The sequence below is a fragment of the Rhynchophorus ferrugineus genome, unplaced genomic scaffold (assembly GCF_030347505.1).
Source record: "Rhynchophorus ferrugineus isolate W39M unplaced genomic scaffold, kcgeb_rfMv2 rfM9, whole genome shotgun sequence".
Taxonomy (NCBI): domain Eukaryota; kingdom Metazoa; phylum Arthropoda; class Insecta; order Coleoptera; family Curculionidae; genus Rhynchophorus; species Rhynchophorus ferrugineus.
This window is the reverse complement of record NW_027472588.1, coordinates 7,233,987-7,254,504: the sequence shown is the minus strand read 5'-3', so window position 1 is coordinate 7,254,504 and position 20,518 is coordinate 7,233,987. Positions and strand designations below refer to the sequence as shown.

At 30.9% G+C, this 20,518-nt stretch overlaps 1 protein-coding gene across 1 annotated transcript in view; it reads left to right on the top strand.

Annotated features, from left to right (window-relative positions):
- Positions 1-949: 949 nt before the first annotated feature.
- 5-HT2A (5-hydroxytryptamine receptor 2A) overlaps positions 950-20,518 on the top strand; it is a 211,175-nt gene continuing 191,606 nt past the window's right edge. The window contains exon 1 of the mRNA XM_076413281.1: positions 950-1,153. The gene's annotated coding sequence lies outside the window, so the exon portion shown is untranslated. The remainder of the gene's footprint in view (positions 1,154-20,518) is intronic.

Sequence of the window (20,518 nt, the reverse complement as noted above, 5' to 3'; positions counted from 1 at the left end):
AAATCAAAGAGGTTGATCTATAATACAATTATAAAGCCAATTAGGACCTATGGGGTGCAAATATGGGGTTGCACTAAAAATGCAAATCAGTTAATCATACAGCGCTGTCAAAACAAGATTCTTCGATTGATTACCAATGCCTATCGCTATGTAACCATTGAAGAACTGCACGATGACCTGGAAATGAAATGGATTTGCGAAGTTGTGCTGGATTTCGCCTTGAAACACGAAAGATTACTAAATCATTCTAACGTGGAAGCAATACAACTGCTGGACAGCGCGCAGGATGTCAGGAGATTGAAACGAACAAAACCATACGAACTTGTGTGAACATTTAGTGTGTATTATTAGTGTAAACTATAGCTATAAGTTAATAATTAATAAATAATTATAATTTTATAATTGAGGAATACATACTGATGTATTTTCTCGTACTCGTCTTGCTTGTTAATTAATCCAAGCACATAGGAAAAGTAGTAATAAATTAATTGTAATAATAATAATTAAGATTTTACTAAGCGTATCAAATAAAGATGTTATAAAAAAAAATCTATATCTGCGCCAAATTTAACAAATGCCTTGATATTCAAACAGCCTCATTATTATGGCTATTATTATAAAAATATAATTTTTACAAAGTGGTTCAATATACTTCTGGTATATCGGAAAGACGTACACTTCATCGTCTCCATCGCGCGCTCTTCCTTCGATAATAATTAACGCCAAATTTAAATTAATCGTAGCACAGTTGATCGGGTCATAATTTCCTCACCCAGTAATCCAATCAATCTGTCATTATCGCACGGCAAAAGGATCTTGGGTTTAATAATAATACAAGCGTGGAGGGCCATTCCTTATCACTATCAAACCGAAAAGGGAAAAATCCGACGGACCTATCAACGCCGTCACCTCTCGACAGTAAGCGTGATGGTGGTGCAACTTGCGCTGTCCAGTATCATTCGCGATCTTCCCCAGGACGGATGCTGAATTCAACGGGGCGATAGCGCGTCTCCTGCGGCTTACGACGGCACGAGAAGTTTTCGCGCCAAATTTTCCAGCACGTTTGTCCAGGAAATTACGAGGCAAGTGCTGTTCAATTGGATGGGTGACAGTTTGGTTAACTGACAGTGTTCCCGTTTTATTATTACTTCGGGTAAGTTGGAAATGACAACAGTCATCATAAATGTATGAAAAATAGCTTTGAAAATCTATTGAGAAACGCTGGCTTTAATAAAACAGTTCTTAAACTCGAATAGTAATAAATGTGCCATATATATGATTATTATTATATTAACAGGACGCTATTTTACTAGCAATCTATTAAATATATATGATTAAAAAATATCTCTAAGAAAATCATATAATTCTAGCTACATTGTTCGTCTTTTGATGTTGCAAATTTTTTTCAGTAACAGTGTAACGGGAATAATTTTTAAATTATGTGTTATATGACTTGTTTTCGCAATATTTTCAACATAAAAATCAGAAATGTACTTGAAAACTGACTTCTATTAAGTTTTAAAAATCCACAAAGTATTGATAAGTTTAAATTACTACACCACTGAATATTATAACAAAGTATCCAAAGTAACATTACTGTCAGAACTGTAACGATTTCAGAGAGTTAAATATAAGTATACATGATCTTTCTTTACTTTTATGTTATAAATATAAATATGGAACAAAAAAAGAAGTAGTATATATTTGTATATGAAAACAGATAACATATGAAAAAATCAATTTTAAAATTGATATTTGGCTTGAGCATTTATATTAAAACAAGAACGAACATAATCAGGTAATTTATTTTTTTATAATTTAAAAAAATATTTTAAAGGAATGTATTTACATTTATTAAATTAACTACTGATTTTTCAGAATGTAGGTTTATAATGTAAATAATCAAAATAATTGATACAAAGTTCAAACAATAAAATATCATATAGTTACATATCTTTTAACAGTAATCGTTAAACACCATAATATTTATTAATGCTTTAAAATGTTTATGAAGTTATTCTTAATAATTCATCATTTCTTCTATTTGTATTTAGTTTAGCTAGTTTTATTTTAACTGCTGCATACTATCATTGCTTCATTAACATATATTTACTTTTGTAAATATTATATGAATACATTCATATAGTCTTAATCCATATTTCTTACCTAAAATATATATTGCAAAATCAATAAACACACTATGCTGATTAAAATAATAATATTTTACTTATATTTTCTAATTTTACTCAATTATTCCTCTGCTTAGTTCACACTTACCAAAAAATGAGGATTTAAAATTCTATGGAGCTAATTTATAATTATTAACATTGTTTGTAACATTTAAAGAAGACACAGCTATTAAAGAAGCACACAGTAGCACAAATATTAACACAAATATGCCATACACATTGAGAATATCTATTTTTTGACTAATACCTTTGGCGTGTGATACTACATTCTACAACAATCGAGCAAACATCGATATAATCTTATGTTGATCTTTACTGTTAACAGTTATGTTTATTGTTCAAATTTTGCTCAAATATTTTATCGTATTGTTGAAGAGAATTATATAATAATAAAAATAACTGTTGATTCTAAGTTAATATCTTACTATAACTGTCTTTAATTTATTCCCATTAAGTTATTTTTTATATCTTCTGTTTCTTTTATCACTCTCTTTGTAAATTTTTCATTTGACTTGAATCCATACTTCATCTTTTCATTATATATTAATCAAAAGAAAAACGTATAACATCCTTGTATTATATTTTTTGTTTCGGTTTTACCTGCTTTAGTTTTTTTTTTGTATTATTAGAAAACAATTTCGAACTGCCTAGCGTATTGAACGATAACTTCATAAATAGGAGTAAAAAACTGATGAATGACTTTGGGTGGTGTCTGATTTTTTTACTTTTTTGCTGTTTTCCTTAATTAGGAAGATATTTAACACTTGCGTTAAGGTCCGCTGGAGTAAAGTTGAAAACGGTGATATTACCCTCATTAAAATAAGAATGTAGGAGGATCCTTTTGTGTCCTTTCAATTTAGGTCAAATTATGTTATATATGTTATATAGCAGCGGCTAGTCTTCGAAAGATAAATGTTACGGTCTGGTATGTTTATTTATCAGTTAGCGCTTTAATATATATTGATGATACCATTATATATTTACAGGAGTTAATACAAACATGCAGAAATTTGATATAAAGTGTTTAGTAATGTGAATTCAGAATAGTGACATAAATATTTATAACTCTAATATTTAATATGCTTGGGGAAAGTACCAGGTCTGACACATAGATGGCGCTAGTAGAATCAAATCGATATGTTTTTTAGTTAGCCCTAACTCTCAAAAGATGCGTGTATAAATTTGACAGTTGTTGGATCATTAGTTTGTGAATTATAGCACTTTAAGTGAAGCAACTTTGTTTGAAATGTATAAAAAGGAATTTCGCGTGTTGATAAAATATTGCTTTTTGAAGGGAAAAAATAGAGTTGAAGCAAAAACTTGGTTAGGTGCTGAGTTTCCGGACACTGCTCCAGGAAAATTTACCATCGAGGATCGCTATGCTAAGTTTAGACGTGGTGAAATGAGTACCGAAGACAGTGAACGCAGTTGACGCCCAAAAGAGGTTGCTACCGATGAAAACATTAAAAAATCCACAAAATTATTTTGAATGACTGTAAATTAAAATTGAATGAAATATAAGACACTCTAAATATATCAACTGAATGTATACATCATATCATTCACGAATATTTGGTTATGAGAAAGCTGTGTGTAAAGTGGGTGCCGCGCGAGCTCACTTTTGACCAAAAACAACGACGAGTTGATGATTCGGAGCAGTGTTTGAAGATGATCAGGCGTAATGAATGCCTCGCCTCCAGCGACTATTTCCTGTTCTCAGATCTTAATAGAATGCTCGCTGGGAAGAAATTTTCGTCGAGTGAATAGGTGAAAACTGAAGCTCGCCCAAACTGAGGCCCAGTTTGAAGCAAAGGACAAATCGTACTACAAACATGATATCGAAAAGTCGGACGGTCGCTATAATCAATATATCACCCTTGAAGGGAATTTTGTTAAATAAAAGAAACTAATTTTTTCAAAAGATATGTTTTAGTATGGCAGACCGGGGATTATTAGCAATAAAAACAATAATCTTGTGATATTTCTTAATAGTCTATATATAGTAAAGAAAATAACAATACAACCTTTTATCACTCTCTTTGTAAATTTTTCATTTGAATTGAATCTATACTTCATCTTTTCATTATATATTAATCAAAAAAAAACTTTTAACATCCTTGTATTATATTTTTTGTTTCAGTTTTACCTGGTTTAGTTTTTTTTTGTATTATTAGAAAACAATTTCGAACCGCCTAGCGTATTGAACGATAACTTCATAAATAGGAGTAAAAAACTGATGAATGGCTTTGGGCGGTGTCTGATTTTTTTACTTTTTTGCTGTTTTTCTTAATTAGGAAGATATTTAACACTTGCGTTAAGGTCCGCTGGAGTAAAGTTGAAAACGGTGAGATTACCCTCATTAAAATAAGAATGTAGGAGGATGCTTTTGTGTCCCTTCAATTTAGGCCAAATTATGTTATATATGTTATATAGCAGCGGCTAGTCTTTGAAAGATAAATGTTACGGTCTGGTATATTTATTCATCAGTTAGTGCTTTAATATATATTGATGACAGCATTACGTATTTACAGGAGTTACTACAAATAGGCGGAAATTTGATATAAAATGTTTAGTAATATGAATTCAGAACAGTGACATAAATATTTATAACTCTAATATTTAATATGTTTGGGGAAAGCACCAGGTCTGACCATAGATGGCGCTAGTAAATCAAATCGATATGTTTTTTAGTTAGCTCTAACTCTCAAAAGATGCGTGTATAAATTTGACAGTTGTCGGATTACTAGTTTGTGAATTATAGCGCTTTGAGTGAAGCAACTTTGTTTGAAATGTATAAAAAGGATTTTCGAGTATTGATAAAATATTGCTTTTTGAAGGGAAAAATACAGTTGAAGCAAAAACTTGGTTAGATGCTGAGTTTCCGGATACTGCTCCAGGAAAATTTACCATCAAGGATCGCTATGCTAAGTTTAGACGTGGTGAAATGAGTACCGAAGACAATGAACGCAGTGGACGCCAAAAAGAGGTTGTTACCGATGAAAACATTAAAAAATCACCAAAATTATTTTGAATTACTGTAAATTAAAATTGAATGAAATATAAGACACTCTAAATATATCAACTGAACGTGTACATCATATCATTCACGAATATTTGGATATGAGAAAGCTGTGTGTAAAGTGGGTGCCGCGCGAGCTCACTTTTGACCAAAAACAACGACGAGTTGATGATTCGGAGCAGTGTTTGAAGATGATCAGGCGTAATGAATGCCTCGCCTCCAGCGACTATTTCCTGTTCTCAGATCTTAATAGAATGCTCGCTGGGAAGAAATTTTCGTCGAGTGAATAGGTGAAAACTGAAGCTCGCCCAAACTGAGGCCCAGTTTGAAGCAAAGGACAAATCGTACTACAAACATGATATCGAAAAGTCGGACGGTCGCTATAATCAATATATCACCCTTGAAGGGAATTGTGTTCAATAAAAGGAACTAATTTTGGCAAGAAATATGTTTTAGTATGGCAGACCGGGGATTATTAGCAATAAAAACAATAATCTTGTGATATTTCTTAATAGTCTATATATAGTAAAGAAAATAACAATATTTCATAGATTTCAATATTACCATATGTTAAAATTCCTAAATTATTTGTATAAAAAATTGCCATAGTAAATAATGGACTCTATCCGTTTAGAATGTGTCGTTGCGAGTGAGACGGGACGAGCAAGCAGCATTGTTGACGCAGCTGTTAGATCTGGATTAGGATCACAATTTGTACTGAGATGAAAAGTCTATTCGGACATGAAGTTTAATGTATCACGTGTAACCGCTCTAATATATTTTAGCCCGTGGGCTACATTATCCTGCGAGATATAAAAGAAGCAGAAATATATATGTATATATTTTACCAAGGAGAACTTTATTTATTTAGGGTCCACCGAGCCAGTTTTCAGTATAAAATAAAGTATATTTAAAATACGAGCTCATCATGTGAGTTTTCGTTACATCCAACAGAAAATGATACAGAATAATATTTGAACGTATTGTTTTGATATATTTAAGACAATGAAAAGAAAATAAGATTTCAGTGTAATTGGAAAATTAATTTTTAATATATATTAGATTGATATTTGTCGTAGATATCTAACACTAGTTAATCTTATTATAAAAATTAATAAGTGAGAATAGATGTGATAATATCATTGGCTGTCATTATTGAATCACTTGACGTGATTGATTAGATAATAGTCGAAACGCTGGTTCACTAGAATTAATTAATAAGTCATAACCAAGTATCGTCAAATACCAGTAAGTCGAATGTACTTTACGACACTACTTTTCCTTCTCATTTTATTCTAGTAACATGAGAAAAAATGTCCACAAAATTCGTCTGGTTGTCAGACGTCAGCAAAACGTTCTGGTGCTTTGTTTGTTTTAAACGACATAGCATATGCATTAGATGTGCTAAAATATTATATATTTATAACACATTTTATTTCAGAGCATAATTTTTGTTTCATTATTTCATTTAGATTAGAATTTTGTTATCAAGCCAAAATAACGTAAAATTAGACGTTGATGCGGCAACACTGCAACGTTTTGACGTCATAAATTCAGATTGAATTTCGATGAAGTTAGTTCACTGCTTTACTGAACGGGCTATGTATTTCTCTTTCTCATTCTCTGAACCTTTAAGGATTAGTATCATCCTATTAATTGATCATGCTTCTGTCGACCATACGTTGATAAACTAGCAAAATGAATCACTGCCACTATTCTCATGTAAACTCCACTAGAAACAGCATTTGTTAATCAATACATTTTACAATACAATATACATACAATACAATACAACAAGTTGATGTAAAATCAATATCAACATCAACTTGTAGATCTTGTTGAGAGATACATTTTCTAGAAATTGTTAACAGTTGCTATTTTAGAAAATATAACAGTTTCAGTGAACTAACTTTGTTAATTTCAAAACAGTAGATAAAAAATAATATCGTTTGTTGACTAAACGATTCTTTGATGGGAAAAATAAACAATATGGGAATGGTAAACCAACAATTATTAGCAAAATGTTCAACTTATAGTTGCTCAAATATGCAGTGATGATGGTAATGAAACTCTCGCCACCCAAAGGCAACGGTTCCTTAGGAAATCTTAAAATCTTAAAGCTTATAAATTAGGTTTGAAAGGCTGTAAATTGAAGTTGGGTGAAATATTTGATGCCTTTATGACCTCATAAGGCTGTATTCTGTATTAAGCATGTGTTCTTTCATTGATATGTAATGATATATAAAACGTAATCAAAAGTTGTTCAGTAACTCTGCAAAAAAAACATAAAAATGTAAAACTGATGGAATGAGCATATCAGTGCTTTAAAAAAAATTAAAGGAAATGCTTCAGAAACATTCTTTATGATCGTTCATTCAAGTGTTTCTGTAGGTATTTACTTTTCTCTAACATTTCAGGAAGTACTCTCTGTAAGAAAAATACTTTTATTAGATAAATTATACTAAGGCTTGTTATGCTTACGAATGTTGATACTGATTGAACACTGCATACTGGAAATATATATTTTTATTATTGTTTTTTTTATAACGTTTTCATTCCTTGGTAATAAATAATTATGAGCCTCTAGTTTTCTATTGTTATTTAGACCGAAATTAAAGTACCAACAGAAGAGAAAATGATTAAAATGTATATATATTAACCAAACACAGTTTAATCTTTATTTGAAACAATTGTATTGAAAAAAAAGCAGGACTTTCTGTTTTTTTTTCTCGCCTGTTTGTCTCGAAGAAAGGAGGAAAAACCCAAAAGCAATCTTCTTCTTTAAAAACCCCTATCCCCCCAGATATTTCAGGTTATTATTTAATAATCGTCTTTTCTATTAATAAGGCGGGTGAATTTCATTGGAATTCTTCTGGATTTCGCTTACGTTTTTGTTTTTATAATGTGTATTTCTCATGAGCGCTTAAATCTATATAAAAAATATATTTTGACGTAAAAATAGTTTCCGTTATTCTTGTGTTCTGTTCTATAATTCTGTTAAGCATTACTAGTGTGATCAGAACATAGTAAGATGTGTTTTAGTACAATAAGGTAACTTATTTGTGATGATATTTCCTCATCGTTGCTTCTAACTAGTTCAGCAAAATGTAACTTTTATACATTAAGACTTTTAAACTATTTTTTTGCATAGAAAATTCAGTTGAAGTAATTAATCGAAGAATATAATTTTTGTGGGTTTTTTGCAAATGTTAATAAAAAAAATGCAGTATTAACTCGGGTTACTAGTTAAAATCATTATATATATTACGTCCTTTGAAACACAAAATTATTCGACACCTTATATAGAAAGGTGTTTGATTGGCTAACTAAAGTAGATAACATCCTGTCTTGAATAGCGCAAAGTTTCATCAAAGGATGGATAATAGTGAAAACAGCCCATGGTATTGGAGAATAGCTCCACTAAGAGATTAGATAAATATTAGAGTATTAACAAGTTACATCAAGAGGTGTGCTAGGTGTAATTAAACGAACAGAAGGGTTCAATTCCAATTTTCATATAGAAATTGTTCTTATATTTTCTTACTTATTACTAAGTTGGAAATTGACTAAAAAGGATAATAATAATTGTTTGGCAAGGAATGGATTGTTAGAATAACGCAACGCTGCATTACATACCCAAAACTTCATACAGTATATGAATTAATTCCAACACTTAATATTTTAAATCAAAATAGAAATGTTTGTTCTATTTAAAATAAATGTACTTTATAGAATTATTTAACAAATTTGTATAGGATGATCACAATTCTTACATTACTCAATTTGATTAAGGGATACATTTCGATTTAATTTAACCGTAGTGGCGTAATTGGGATGATGACAGTAATTAAAAATCACAAAAATACATGAAATTGTATTTATTAACTCATACAAATATGTTTACTTTCATATTTACTTGGATAATATATTTAATCAAATCTCAGTAGAAAATAAAACAATCCGCCATGATATTATGAACACCAATCATAGCGATGCTACAATATCAATGTCGTGTATCGAATTGAACTGTAATTGTAATTGAAAAAAAATGTATTACAATTTTACTACCTCGAGAACCTTCAAAAAGGCCCTTCGTCTAACAATATACCAGTTTGTTGAAAAAGTATAATTTTTACACTTTTTCAATATTTGGACAGAAATATAGAGATATTCTAAATAAAAACGTTATTATTTCCTGAATATTTTTGTTTCCGTTTTTATGAAATAATTAATACATTACATTTATAGGATTGATTTTTAGAATTATTCCAATTCTTACTAGATCAGTTTTAACAATAGGCCCAAATAACGTAATATATAACTGAATAAAAATCGGGAATATTAAAAAACTTTGTTTGGATTGGTTCAGTTTTCATTTTTAGATCTGTTAAAGAAGAAAATAATGGAACTTTTGATGGAAACTTTATATCTGGCCACTATCAGTTTTTCAAATATTTATTCAACTTTACAAAAGTATCGGTTAATAGTTCCAATTCTGATAGTAGGAGTTATATAAGCTCCAGTTGATACCCTCAGACAGTAGGAGAAAAACCGTACTGGAAAATCGTTTTTCGTCTAGTAATTTTCGTTTTACTACGCCTTGTTCGTTATCATAGTTGACTATTAATATGTTGAAATACGTTGGTTATTTATGACACGCCAGTCTTACATCTGGTTGTGCAAAAACACTGTGCGATGGAGCTCATTTATGCCAGACAAAAACAGATAATGGTGGAATTATATATAATAATCTTTTGATGTAATGATTAAAGTACTGTGGCTTCATTTACTATATATGCTATAATGTTCTTGTAACTACTATTAAAAAATATACATATTTCTTGTCTGATCTCAACAGTGTAAAACTGTTCTATTCTTTCAAATATTTAGAATTTAATGTTCTTAATTATTAGTTCACAGAGAACATTTAAAATCATTGCCTCTATTGGTAGTGCTTCTGCAGTTATAAACTGTTATCTAGTTTTTGGCTGCATATCAAATAATTAATGCAAAATAATTAAAATACCACCTATCATGTAGGATTCAGTATATTTTACATCTGCCAAGGACTTTTCCCGGTATCAAAGTAATTATTAAGACATTATCATCTGATAATTTTTTTAATATTTCAGATCCTATCAGAGTACCCAAAAATGTGAGAATATTTATACCGTTTCCAGTCCCTAATAGCAATTGCCGCAATATATCATAGGTTTCACAGTAAACCCTACAGTCTGCCCGTAATTTCAATTATTCCCATTGCAGAGATGTAATAAGAGAGACTATAAACCCTTTATATGTGAATAAAATTAAATGTTGCTGCTGGTTGCTGACTGAAGACTGCCAATTTTTTCAAGTTAATACTAATTAATCGAACTGAGTGCACAGAACTCTGTGACCGTATCATAAAAAATGCAAAAGCTATTATAATATCAGAATACTATGAGAAGTTTATTAAAATAAACAACATGATTTATCTGATTAATTGAACGATATTCTGTTACTTCTAAATCTCTTCAAATTATTTGATTTTCTCTAGGATATAGGTCTTTATTTTAAAATATAATTTTACCTCATAATTTTATTAATTTATTTTATTTTAACTACCACAGTTTTTGCCTTATTAGTTTTTAGATTCTTAGTTTCCTTAAATAGATCTTGGTTAGTATTGATAGTTTCCAAAGAATGCTAATGCGTCGGATAAACTCGAAACCGATAATATCAATCAAAAAGTGATATTAAAAAAAATTATTGTTGATTTAAGAAGGTGCAGCATTAAACAGGCATTATATATTGATTATTGCTTAGTACTAGTACGTAAAGCAAATATCAATCATTCTATCTTGAATTAATTTTCAAGTTTTATGATCGTATGTTAATCTAATTATTTTATTTGAGAACAATATTATAAATAAATAGGCTTATACGAAATCCAGAACAATATATTTATATTAATTGTTTGCATTTGACGTTTTATTAGTGTAGAAATATTAAAATGAATCCCACTTTTATCTATATTTATCGAAATATGGTTCCAAATTGACCTATTGTTGTATTAATTGGCATATTTCTGGCGAACAATAAAGAGCTATAAATATTTTTGGCTCCAGGTATTTGGAGCAAATGCATTATAACGATTTTTAATATCAAATGCTTATTTAGACAATAACGAATTGTTTTATATGCATACTAGTTCTGATTAAAATATAATGTTTTTTTTATAGTTCTTGATTTTTTAATTCACTGTGTGTGTATATTGTCGTTACTTTTTGTTTTATGACGTATCGAATAGAACGGTAAACGCAATAAATAAATATAATTATTTTCAGTGATGAGAATGTGTTAGTTGTCGTCTTTTAACGTCATCAATATGTATTAAAACACCAAATGACGAATTTATATCGCGTCTCATATTATTTATCTTTCAGCAGTCTAGCCGCAATTTGTATGATCTGACCTAGATTAAAGGCACATGGAAAGCATCCTCCTACATTCTTATTTTAATGAAGGTCGACACACCGTTTCCAAGTTTAATCCAGAGCCGTTGCTGCAAGTGATAGCGTGTTAAATTCCTTTCTAATTAAGAGAAACAGCAGAAACAAAGAGCAGACAGGTTCCATAGTTATTTGTGTATAATATTTTTTTATTGTATATATGATTATTATATACCTTCGTTAATAATTTTTGATGATAATTATTGTTCTACTATTTTATACTACCACTAAATAATTTTGTGACATAAACAACATTAAATTACGAACAAAACAAATGTAATTTGTTGCTCGACACTGACTTCAAAGTGATAAGTTGGTAGTAGTTAAAATAATATTGTAAATAGATAAATAGGTTTAGGTAGGTATTAAGCTAAATGGTGTGTATATAGTAGAATATAAATTACGTGTAGTAGACAGATCAAAGAAGGTTTTTGATTATTTTCATTTAGCTGTTACGATTATTATTTATATACTTTATTTCAAGACGTTCTTTTTGTATTAAAAATTTAAGTCTTATTATGTTTTACTTTTTAGTGAGTTCCTTATTTATTTGTTGAAGCCTGTTCAATTTTTTGTTAAAAATATTTTATAAATATTTGATAATACAATTTTCATTATTTTATAGAATCTTTCTTCACTGTAGATTATTGCAATATATCACTTTTAATTACCAGTAGCTATACTATATAAAAATAATTTCTTTTTAGCGATATAGTAAGATTTGGACCATCCAAAATCAACATTTTTTTGTCGCAATTCATGTGGCATATAAAATGCTTTTAAATAATCCCAATGAGCTTTCAATTTCTGCAATGATTGCTAGCCAACTGTTATTACTATTTAATGTCTAAATATTCTTTTGTTTGGCATGGATTCACTTATCCAGTAATTCATCTAACCTATTATATATTTTAAGGTGCAAAATTAGTTGATAAAGGTTTTAAACTGGCATTTTCTGTTAGCAAAACCTAGGTTGCATCGATGATATCGAAATGTGATATTTATCGTTGTGGTGATGTCTATATCTCCATCCCTTTCATATATAAATATTTTATTATTTTGCGGTTTGGTCGCCGACATGCTTAAAATATCAGAATGGTCCTTCTCCTGTTGCGATAGTCGGGGGTTCAAATCCTGGCTTTAACTATGATTGTAATTGTATTTTTCTCTAGGAAAAAGTGTAAAATCATTCCAGCAGAATGAATGGCTAAGATCAGATGTTCTCTGAGTTGATCTCTACGTTGGTTAATGGCCAGCAGGTAGACTTAATGTATATGAGCCACTTGATGATTACTAATTAAATGTTGTACGTTAATTAAAAAAAACTTGAAGTTGAACATATTAAGAGATTAGCAGACTTCTCACATTATCCACAACAATGGTGATTGAATCGTGCTGTTTGAACACCTTTATTTTTAATATAAAATAAAAATTATGCCCCCCTCCCCGATTAGTTAACAGCTATTGATTGATATTTACTAAATGTTATCATCTTCATATTTTATATTGTATATTCTTCGATGTATATACTAATATAACATCATTAATTCATATTCTTGATTTCTGATGTATAAAAATAGTAGTATTCTAACTGTATTTCTAATTTTTTTTCTAAATATTTATATAATAAAATCTTACACATTCTTTAGAAAAACCCTTAGTTAATTTAAAAAAGATAAAAATATCATAATTTTCTTAATTTCGTTAGATGTTAATTTAAGTTTTACAAAAATTGCATACACAATTCAACTGTTGAAAATAGGCAACTATTTGCTAAATAACTCGCTACTTATTTTCACATTACCTTGACACTTTTCTTTTCACAACTATTGTCGGTTACCGAATAAATATTAAATAATTATAATCAAATATAATATATGATATATTTAATGACCTCTTAATTAACTTTTATTGCGTTTCCCGTTTATATTTGACGTAATCCTTTTTAAATTCCTCCATTGTTCTCAAAATTCATCGGCGTTTATGCCTGTTCGCTGAACTACCTCATTTTGGAGCTCGTTTATTGAGCCGTAATTCTTTGATGTCCATAATGAAGCGTTTTAAGATCATTTCTGTTATCGACATGCTGCTTTCAGTCAACTCTCCCTACCGAATTTTGATTCAGTCCGCATATTTTCGCGGTTTACGATATTATACGATAATCCAATGGGGTCTCTCTGATAATACTGATTGTATTCTAATGACAAGATATTGTATTGAATAAGTTTTATTGAAAATGTTTATTACGCCATGAAAGATATGATGTTAGTTCAGTGTATTGAAGTCATTAAAGATTTTTAATAGGACGTCCATAATTTGAGTGTCTCTGACAATAATCCAATCCAAACATAACACATGGACTGAAAAGTTCCTGGCGTAACACATAGATGGCACTTGTTTTATCGCATTCACCTCTCTTTAAGCTAATACTATGCTTCGAAAGAAAGTTATTAAAATTTCATAATATTCTACTCATAAATCTGTGAGTTATTGTGCTAAGTGTGACACTACTTTTGTTATTTTCAAAACAGTGGATACAAAACAACTTCGTGTTTAAATTTTGGACTGCTTCTCGGTGGTAAAAAGGACTCCGCTTTATCAGAAACAATAATTAAATGTTGGTTGGCTATCTTCAAACGTAGTCGTAGGTACACCGATGATGCACAAGGTAATGGACGTTCAAATGAGGTGGTAACACCAGAAAACATAAAAAAACCCACAAAATCGTTTTGAATAATCGAAAAGTTAAGTTACGTGAGTTATCAAAGGTTGCAAAGATATAAAAAAATCGTGTTGGGTTTACATCGCATGAGAATTTGAATATGAGAAAGCTCTGTGCAATGTGGGTGCTGTGTTTGCTTACTGTTGACCAAAAAAACAAGAACTTGGCCACGGTTAAACGTAACCGTCCGAAATTTTTGCGTAGATGTGTGACAATGACTGAAACATGGATCCATCACTTGACCCTGGAATCAAGACGATCGTCATCAGAGTCGACTGGTGACAACGGATCTACTTTGAGGCAAAAAGTAAATAGTTCTGCAAAAGTGGTATTGAAATCCTTGAACAACGCTTAGCCTGGGACTTTTCAGCTCATGTGTAAATGGTAGTAAATTTATGTTCGTGATTGTTTCATATTTGTGATTGTCGTAAGCAAGAGTGGAAAATCCGACATGGAAAATGATCCCAGTTACGCCAGTAACCAGGCTGGGTAGGACCGGATGTCTTCTTGGATAATATCTAAGTTGGTCATTCGCCAGTCGGTAGGCTTAATGCCGAGGATCGTGGTTCTGAGCCCACGTTAAACTGTAGGTCCAGTCCAGATAAACAGTCGTTGGTAAAAAGGAGACTTTAAAATACTCTATATTTGTATAAAATATAAATCGTCGTAAGGTAGTAAACGGCGATTGTCTAGAAATTTCTTTCAGATTTTAACATATTATCTATTTTAAAACAAAATTGTAGTTTTTATCGAAATTATGCCACACTTTCCACAATACATTTTTCTAGACTTCTTCTATAATAAAAGTTTTTGCGCATAATTATAAAATAGAACTGGAGCTAGCTACCGCTGTCAAATACTACCATTTCCAGCCATTCCAGTCAGCCATTCATTTATTGTGGTTTAAAAAGGTTTATTATAAATATTTCTACTTTTTAGAATATTTAAAGAATATAAATATTTTTTTAGGCCGATATATTAAGATTCTTATTTTTTTGTGTAAAATTATGTTTGTTCTTTGTTTTTTTTTTGACTTGATGACTTGAAAATGTCGATATTATTAAAATATCCAAATTTTTCTCGCCGGTCTATAACCTAAATTTGTAGGCCTACCTTGATATTTTTTAAAAATTTCATCGATTTCTTCAACAACCGACGAACAAATCAATTATTACTCTGACATTCAATGAAGCATTCATCCCCACAACATTTTCGATGAACCTGAAGAGATTGATTCTCCTACGAAAAATTTACATTTTACAATAAACTTTGCATCCATAGCTATGTGAAATCAAACATATTAGAATTCTTATCTTTTATAACCATAACCGTTTGTACAGGTAGTTCAAAATAAACTAACAAAATCTCGAAATTATTTGACGGCAACCAATAAAAATCGAAATGCCTTTCCATGTTTGCTTTGAAATATTAAAACCCTGATCAAAGAAGTTTTAGCCTTCGCTTGAGCCGTGCTAATGGTAGATATTGATATTGGGGCTCGTATAAAGCCATTCCCCTCTACCGTTGTGTTGATATTTCATATATTTCTATAAACTCCATACCTTTTGATCTTTTGATTGCAAATTATTTAGTCCCGGCCGTGTTTGTTTAGAGTAACAAGTTTAAAAAGAGAGCTTAAATTGATGTTTTACCGGATATATATTAGGTAGGGAGAAAAGAAATTTTAGGTTTTTCTTAATATATGGTAATACAACTACTTATTCAGATTCATCAAACGAAATTCATTATGTAATTTTGTGGGTTACATCTCAAAAATACGACGCATTCTATGAGGCCATCCATGAATCGACACACTTTTTGGTACGTTCATAAGAAGTGAGGAACTAAAGAGGCACTGCTCAGACAGTTCATGATTCATATGTTGGAACAAACAGTAATCAGGAGGAGCAAGGTCTGGGGAATAAGGCGGGTGTGGTAACGCTTCCCGTTTCAATGTTTCCAAAAATGTTTTCATCGGTTTCGCAACCTGTGGTCGAGCATTGTCGTGTTGAAGAATAGCATTGTTGAGTATTTGATTGTATTCTGGTCGCTTTCACGCAATGCTCGACGTAAACGCATTAATTGTAGCTGATAGCGATTGCTTTTGATAGTTTCATTGAGTAATGTAAAAGTAAAGTAAACGCCTTCAAATATTCGTCTTCAATTATGTTTTTGGCTGTCCAGTACGCTTTTTGTCTTCGGTGTCAAAATCTTTATATTAAAAATGTCGAAACCACTATACACATGTTAAGATCGATGAAGCATGGTTGCGACAAGTTTCACGTAGCATTGGATAACCTACAGCGAAGTCAGTGAGCTTCAATATGAAGTAGTTTACAAATGTTCCTGATACCATTTAATACACAGTGTAGCCATGTTCGTCGGGTCGGTCGGTCGGTCGAAATGTGTGGCTGCCGCTGCGATTATTTATCAGAACACTCACTACTATTTTTGGAAGGAATTTGCACGGGAACTAAAAACACTGGTTGAATCAAAGTTGTTTATTTTAACTTACGATTGATACATGTGGTCGATGGTAGGATTGACAGGATATTAGGTTAAGGTGAAGGAAGTACGGTAGCGCTGTGGAAGTGGTACTGTTACAAGGGGACGGAGAAAAGAAAAGAGAGAGACGTCGTCGTGATGGCCTTTTATACTCCAGAACTGCATGGTACCAATCCACCGGCGTTGCCAACCTTTGTAGTTGTTGATGGTGAATTGGTGGTGGCCTAAAGGCTCGTGGCGGTCGCCACAACAGTAACACCATCTGCTGCATATAGTTAATAGGTCACATATTTAAATAAATTACTTATAAGAACATCAATTTAAAAATGCTATTGAGTTATCGTATTATTCAAATATTCAAATATATAAAGGCCCCTTGTATTGACCATACATCCAAGAATTACATTGTTTATAATTATTCAGTTGAATTTTAAAAAATATATCGAAAGATATATTTAAATGAAATATTAAAAATTAGCTTATTAGTAAATTCCCCTCTCCCTATACCGTCTAATATTCGAACAGGGATCAATATCAGTGTCATGACCCTAGGTAATATCTTGACGTTGTCAGTGAAGAAACTCTTATCTCTATAATTATTATGTGTCAAATACGTCATTGTCAGTCATTCTAAATAAACCAATTCCGTATTTTTCGTTATTCGTTAAAACGTTTCTTACTTTTCAGTTATAAAATCGTTAATATTGCCAATCATTCTAAATAAATTAATTCTATATTTTGGTCTATTAGTTTAAATTAATTATTAGTTTAACTGTTAACTATTAGTTTAAATTTTTTATTGTTCCCAATTACAAAAATGTTGATCTGTGAGTGTTTCTGAATAAATTTTTGTTAAGTGGCGAAAATTAAACCGATTTTGACAGAAGAACTTTCGCCCCCTTAAAATTGAATCTGACCTAAAATTCTGTTTCGTTAATTATAATTCAAATTAACTCGACCAAAAATCGAATTTAATAATGACACAGTTGTTTAAAGTTGAACCGTTTTGAATATTGTATTATGATTATGTCGGGGGGTGACTTATAGGGCGCGTCAATATATTTTGAGGTTCCTTGTTTCTCCGTTGATGATTCCTTTATATGAATATCTTGTAGAAAAAACTAATAAACTCAAATATAGAGGAAAAATTCCAATACAGGTTGTTGTGACAAACAAATATAGAATAAGTTAGCAAGTACGTAGACTAGTGTTAGAAAATGTTATGAAAGCAAATACTGAACATTTGAACTCTTACATCCCAGCCGGAATGGTTCAATAAGAGGAAGTCTAATCTAGAATAAAAGAGGCTAAAGGAGGTATACCATAGGAAAGTATTTTTGGACCAATTATTTGCTTAACTACATGCCCCAAATAGAAAATATTATCATTGCTAATTGTCTTGACTGTACTGAGCGAAGAAGAAACCACAAAAAATCAACAGGCAAGTGACCATATGAACAAATGAACACAGACATGGTTAATAAAATTTATATATATGAACAAAATACAACAACACTCACAACTAGTAATGCCATCACCCCAAATAGCGATATCTTTAAGTATCTTGCGATGAATCCGGATGCAAAACTGTACTTGAAGAATCACATTACAAGAGAGGAACTGGAATGATGGAAAATGTATGAAATCTAGTTATGAAGATGTTCTGAGAAAAAATATTAGCACTTATTGTACCAAGATTTCTTAAGACAGGAGTAACTAAATAGACTCGGTCTTGCACGGCTTAGTTATTGGCGTGGCTAGAATGGTTGTTCCTTGTTGGATTTTACCTTTTTCCTTATGAAAGGTGATGATTACAAAAACTCCATTTTGTAAAGAGAGTTTTGCTAAAAGCTACCGAACAACCTCTTAACAATGAAGATGAAGAGCATTTTGGTGTCAAGTGTGCTCTAGTTTTAGAAGTAGTAGTAACTTCTAATGTGTAAAGAAATATGTGGACGAAGAATGGCTGATCATTTTTAATTGTATATATACGGGACAAATTGTGGTTACATGATATCATTGTGGATTTTAAGCTGTCATAGGACGTGGAACTTCTAGAGTCAAAGTGACAGCAGAGGAACCGTTGACAGAATCATTCCAAGGTCCCTTTTAAGAGAAAACCTAAAAATGAGTAAGTATCTCATAAGACATCAACTGATTCTTTATAAATCCAACTAAAATACCTAGTAACTGTTGTTTTAATATCTTGTAATGTAAATATCACTAAAACAAGAACATAATCTTGTTGGCGTATGTAGTTATTTTATGAAAGACAATAACAACACCAAAATATTGAACTCTTAAACTTCTACATCTCAGCCATCAAGCCAATATGTTTAGAGTTAAACAAGAAGAAGCTTATTCAATAGTGAAATCAAAAGTAGGTATATCCCAAGGCAGTGTTTTGTTTCCTGTTCATTACCTACTATACATATATATATATATATATATATATATATATATATATATATATATATATATACATTTGTTGATGACACAGCTATACTTGTTATAAGAGACAACAGCGAAGAAGAAAAAAGAAAACTGTACAGACGCAAGTAATAATATACATAAGTGAACAGAGGCATGGAGAATAAATATTAATTACATTATATTACAAAAAAATGTATTGTAAATTATCCGTGCATAATAAGCTGCTGCAGTATACGAAAATACTGAAACCTATATAGTCTCATGGAATTCAATTATGGGGATGGTCTGCGGGAAGTATTATCAACATAATACAAATATTTCAGAACAAAGTCCTAAGAAGTATTCTGGATGTACCCAGATACGACAAACATGACAAGACAAGACCTGAGGCAAAGCGAAAGGATGTGCTGAACCTCTTGATAACACAGCACTCAGACTCAGACTCAAAAGAACCAAACCATTGCATAGTGAAGTATATTAAATAGTAAAACATTGAAAAGTACTACTAATTTTTATTTTATTAGAGTTTAAGTAAAGACCAATGGGACTTCCTAGATAAGTACCTAGTTTTAAGTCACCGTAGAAACAAATTGTAAAGTACTCGGCAAAGACTAGTAATAAAAATTAATAAATAAAAAAAATGTTTGATGGACAGTTGTTCTATTACTGAACTGTAATAATTAATTTTATGTTTCGTTATTTTTTTATTGAAATTGGACAAAGTGGAAAAGCTGATAGGCCAAGAGATCGATAATATTCATAACACAAAATATTGCAGCATCCGGTTTAACATGGCGGGCGTTGTAAAAGGATTTCTTTGATGTCGATGAAATGTAAATAAGTATTCCATTTGTAGATTTATACGTCAATACTTTCATTTCCAAGAGGCTTATACCGTTTACTGTCGGAGAGGCGTAGCTTAAAATGATTATTTCAGTTTCCAATAATCGGCAATTCGCTTGACTTTGATATAAAGCGAATTAGATCGCTGATGATTTTATTCGAAGATTTCGGCAGGCGGCGTGTGGCCGATGTTATTAGATTTTGCTTAGTATTTCTATCATCCGAAATTTATATTAAAATTCAACTGTATCTGAAAAAATTAAAATTATATTTATGATAAATATTGAATGAGTTGGTGAAATGGTAATTACGG